A 6,000-nucleotide genomic window follows, 5' to 3' on the forward strand; every position below is an offset into this window, starting at 1 on the left:
AATATGTGCCCGGTAGGCGAGGGGTTAAGTGTCTTACTTCTATGCTGTTAGCAGCGAGAATCACTATTGCTGAATATTAGAAGAGATCAATTATTCCGCTTCAATATGTTCACAACAAATGAGATTGGATCCTGACTAACGACAGACTCACCTGTGTTTTACATCATAATACCAACATGTGTGATAAAACGTGGGATCCGTGGACTCCATACATCTCCGTGCCCTAGTACTTCCTGATTTGGCTCTCTTCTCCTCTCTTCTCCTCTCCTCTCTTCTCTTCTCCTCTCCCCTCCCCTCTCCTCCACCCCTACTCTCTCCTCCTCATCCCCTCTCCTCTCCTCCTCCTCCCCCTCTCCTCCTCCTCCTCCCCTCTCCTCCTCCTCCTCCTCTCTCTTCACCTCTCCTCTCTTCTCCTCTCCCCTCCCCTCTCCTCCTCCTTCTCCCCCCCTTCCTCTCTCCTCCTCATCCCCTCTCCTCCTCCTCCCCTCCCCTCCCCTCTCCTCCCGTTACTGTTACCCTCTTTTCTTCCTTTCTGCTGTCTCTTTTATTTTCCCATGTTCTGGTGCTAGTGTAGTTCCATGTTGTATGTGTTGTGCACTATGTGTGGTGTGTATGATGAATGCTCTGTGTGATCCATATGTCTCCTATTATTGCTTCCCCTGTACAAGGTGGACTTAATGCTGGGAATGTTCTATGTGACGTCTCCAGTCATTATTGCACACATTTCCTGCTTCCCTGCGGGATGTCTGTTGTTTATTCATCCGCCTGTTTGTTGGGGATATTTCATACCTTATTTCATAACATGACACTTGTCTGTTACATTTTCTGTAACTTCAAACATTTCAATAAAAATATTGGAAAATAAATAGTTGGTTGCATAAGAGATAGATTTATTTTTTCTCAGATTTTTTTTTTAGTTATTTTTGATCTTTCATGGAAACCACAGGAACGGATATTTTAATGTTTCTCGGGGCTGCAGTTCCTCTGAGATCCACAAGGTGGTGATCTCACTTCTATCCAGAAAGGAAGTTATTGTAGAACACAGACAGGAAGTGATGTCAGGCAGAGACAGGAAGTGATGTCAGGCAGAGACAGGTAGTGATGTCAGGCACAGACAGGAAGTCATCTGGAATAAAGACAAGAAGTTCCATACCATATGAAGTGGTGAGGAGACCTTGGTGGAAGTGGCAGTAGAGGAGGTAATAAGATGTTATGTTCTATTTACACCCAGTAACCCCCCATCATGTCCGTCCTCTTCCTCCATAGTCACGTCCGTCCTCTTCCTCCATAGTCACGTCCGTCCTCTTCCTCCATAGTCACGTCCGTCCTCTTCCTCCATAGTCACGTCCGTCCTCTTCCTCCATAGTCACGTCCGTCCTCTTCCTCCATAGTCACGTCTGTCCTCTTCCTCCATAGTCATGTCCGTCCTCTTCCTCCATAGTCACTGTGACGTCTTTTATCTCCAGCAGATGATGATACACACATATATAGTGTGGGAACCCAGATGAACCCCTTCAGGGGCAGAACATTCCCCCACTTCCGGGGCCGGAACATTCTCCTCATTGTGGAGATAAATTCTAGTAATATGGTCCTCTAAACAAACAGCACTGACAATAAATAGACAAGACAAGGACCATCCTGACCATACATGGCCTACAAAGGGCAATGATGACACTACACAGGCAGCCAATGGGCAATCATTATTTTTATACAGGATTTATATGGCACCAACAGTTTGTGCAGTGCTGTACAAAATGAAGGAAGACATTACAGTTACAATACAATTTGGTACAAGAGGAAGCAGAGGGCCCTGATCCTGAGAGCTTACAATCTAGGAGGGAGGGTTGAGTGATACAAAAGGTAATAGCTGTGGGGGGAGGAGCTGATGGAGGAAATAAATTGCAGTTTACTAAGTAGAAGCAGGATAGGTTTCTTTAAAGAGGTTTTCAGGGATCATCTAAAGGTGGATAGATTGGGAGACAGCCGGACAGATTGGGGTAGGGAGTTGCATAGGAGTGGAGAAGCTCAGGAGAAGTCCTGGAGGCGAGCATGGGAGGAGGTGACACAGGAACTAGAGAGTAGAAGGTCTTGGGAGGATCGAAGAGAGCGGTTTGGTTGATATTTTGAGACCAGGTTGGTGATGCAGCGGAGGGCAGAGTTGTGGATGGTTTTGTAAGTTGTTAGTATTTTGGGTATAATTCGTTGGGTGAGTGGAAGCCAGTGGAGGGATTGGCAGAGAGGGGTAGCAGACAGTGAATGGTCGGTACACTACACAGGCAGCCAATGGGCAATCATTGCACTATGCAGCTAACACAATGATGGAGTGCCGGGGTCAGGAGTATGGAGCATAGAGCCCCTTACATTGCTGCTCAGGAGGAAGGAAACATTCCCCAGCCGGCCATGAAGAATATGTTCCATCATTGGTGTCAGAGGGAGGGAAATACTGATAGAAGTAGAGGAGCTGAGGGGTCTCTCAGGGGTTACTGAGGATGGGAAACATTGGGGCCCCTGAGAGAGTAGTGGAGTTCAAAGGCTTTTAGGGGGTAGAGTAGCTGAAGGAATCTAGGTGGATAGGGTTGGCGGGGAGCAGGGCTCTGAGGAAAGAAAAGTTTGTCAGGCTCAGGGGGACACTGAGGTAGGGAGGGGGGCTCTTGGTCTCTGATTGTCCTCTTACCTGCACTTACTTTTAGTCCTCCTTACAGAACTCCTACCAGGAAAGGAAGGCAACCTTCACCTTCTTACCATCTCACTGGTCATATATTATTTTCCAAGATACCAAGTGGAATGAAGGAGGGCAATCTTTCCCCCCTTGGTGGGCACTTATTCTTAGAGGAGGTCTGTTGGTGTATTATCGACTAAAAGGTAGTCAGGGGTCAGTGCTGAACATCTTCAGGAGACACTCCAATACCTTCCCATGACACAGGCTCTGGCAGTGCCCGGTGCTGGAATTCAGAGCCCCAGGAACCCACCACCACTCTGTACAATGTCCTGGATACTACAGTATACTTGGTAACCAAACCCCTCCCCCTGCTGTCCTCCTTCTATCCACACTAGGCTGTCATTGGAGGGAAGAGACAGAATTATCCTGATTAGCCAGGAAAAGTCATCAAGTTCCCCTTCCTGGACATCATGATGAGCCGACATTGACCTCACAGCACTGCCTCAGAGCAAACAAGTCATAGGAAGGATCGTATTTATCATTCCTTGTCTGCAGATCTAAAACTCATCAAAACCAGTTCAGAGACCAAACAAACCCAACAGAGAAAAGGGGATTTCTGATCCAGCAGGTCAAGAGTTCTCGGGACCTCCTAAATGTAAGAAATATTAAACAGTCCAAACTAAATATCTTCCCATGATTGTAGTAGTTTCTAAATGTCCAGCAACCCTCCTATTCCCCCCTCACATCCACATCCTATTATTGTGTGACCAATACCATCCAAATCATTCTTACTTTCATTTCCCAAAGTTATGATGGCACCAATGAGGATGGAGGAGGACCGGAGTCACATGACTGAGAAGATACTAAACCTCACCCTGGAGATCATCTACCTGCTGACCGGAGAGGTGAGGGGGATTCTGGGAGGTCACATGACATCACTCTTATCTCTATTAATAATACACAGACCTGACTGGAGAGGTGAGGAGGATTCTGGGAGGTCACATGACATCACTCTCATCTCTATTAATAAAACACAGACCTGACCGGAGAGGTGAGGAGGATTCTGGGAGGTCACATGACATCACTCTCATCTCTATTAATAAAACACAGACCTGACCGGAGAGGTGAGGAGGATTCTGGGATTCTAACATGATATTCCTATTGGTTCCTCAATACAGAGATTTCCTCTTCTGAAGTCAGGTGATCATATGACCATCACAGTGCCTCCATGTGACTCCCTAAACCCTGAGAGACACAACATGCAGAAGATTCTAGAAGTCACCAAGAAGATGATGGAGCTGCTGACAGGAGAGGTGAGCGGTGCCGGGAATTCTGGGACATTCTCCAGTAACAGACAAGGGATGTGTCTGGATGGTGACTGTATCATTGTGTGTGTCAGGTTCCTATAAGGTGTCAGGGTGTCACTGTCTATTTCTCCATGGAGGAGTGGGAGTATTTAGAAGGACACAAGGACCTCTACAAGGACGTCATGATGGACAATCAGCCGCCCCTCACATCACCGGGTAAGAGGAGACTTTATTGTAAAGGAGAGAGCAGTACGGAGGATCCACCTAGATCCCCCATCATCTGATAAACACATAGAAACAATGGATTCAGTCAGTGTGTGTGTTTCCTACAGATGGATCCAGTCATGGGAACCCACCAGAGAGATGTCCCCGTCCTCTGTATTCCCGGGATTCCACACAGGAAGGTCACACCATCCCTCACCATCATCAGGTAGATGAGGAACAATCACTGATAGTATCATTAGGATCTGTACATTATCTGCATTGTTACCATTGATGTCATTTTTATTATATATTCAGAGTGGAAACCTGAGAGATCCTAAAGTTGAGGTTAAAGAAGAGATAAAAGAGGAGGAGGATGAGGATGGGGGGATAGAGCAGTCAGAGCTTCTAAGAGAACACAAAGATCTGTACCAGGACACCATGGTGGAGTCATCCAGCTACAGGAACCCACCAGAGAGATGTCCCCATCCTCTGTATTCCCGGGATTCCACACAGGAAGGTCACACCATCCCTCACCATTGCAAGGTTGGTGGGACGGAGCATCTAGAACATGAACTTGTGGAGATGATGTGTGGATGTTTATGTAAGCTTATATCTTACAGATGATATTTTCTCTCATTTCCTTGATTTAGAGTGGAGATCCAATCGATATAGAATTTGAGGTGAAAGCAGAAGAAGAAGAGGCGTATGTGAGGGATGATCAGCAGTCTATGGAGGAGGATGGAATAACGGGGACATTTATAGAGGAGGACACTCCTACAGAGATCAGCACAGGTGGGTCATGAACACTAAATCCATTCCTCCACCCATACTGCTCACTGATTGGTCCAGAGTAGGGCGGGGACTGGGTGATATCAGCCTGTAATCCCCTGGTCACTTTCCTGAGCTGTGTTCCCCGTCCTGTATTCCTGGATTTCTCTCGGATAATCTTCCTTCTCTGTGCTGCAGACACAATTTATGTATCTAGACTGGATTTATGGAGGTTCTGGGGTTCAGCTGGCAGCAAAATGTTCATTTTCACCATAGATGTCTATGAGTCCAGCAAGATCTCTGACAGAACAATTCTCCCAGGGTTCCTTGCTCTGTTGTCTGCTGGCTGTGCCGGGTGGAGGGATATGTCTGTATAGTCTCAGACCCAAGTCACTGAGTGCAGTCTCAGGAGATGGGAGGCAGCGGTGTGGGATCTCTGCAATTTGTCTACAGTAAACATTTAATCTTCCACTGATTACTGAATACCAATATTATGAGTCCTGACCCCTACAATGTATAATTTATATTGTACATTACATTCTCCTGACCCCTGAACTATAGCCTTTATGTTGACATTACATACTCCTGACCCCTGCACTACTCTATGATGTACATTACATACTCCGGACACCTGCACTTTTTAGTCTGTGTTGTACATTACAAACTCCTTACCCCGGCACTTAATGCACTCTATGTTGTGCATTACATACTCGTGACCCTTTCACAATATACTATGTTTTGTACATTACATACTCCTGACCCCTGCACTATATACTCTTTGTTGTACATTACATACTCCTAACCCCTGCACTATATAATCTGTGCTGTACATTACATACTCCTGACCCCTGAACTTTATACTCTATGTTGTACATTACATACTAATGATCCCTGCATTATGTACTCTATGTTGAACATTACAAACTCCCGACCCCTGCATTATATAATTTATTGTTCATTTCATACCCCTGACCCCTGCATTCTATACTAGATATTGTACATTACATATTCCTGATCCTTGCACTTTATACTCTTTTGTACATTACATACTCCTGACCCCTG

Source organism: Staurois parvus, unplaced genomic scaffold (genome assembly GCF_062004578.1).
Source record: "Staurois parvus isolate SC_StPar_1 unplaced genomic scaffold, SC_StPar_1.0 ptg000879l, whole genome shotgun sequence".
Lineage (NCBI taxonomy): Eukaryota > Metazoa > Chordata > Amphibia > Anura > Ranidae > Staurois > Staurois parvus.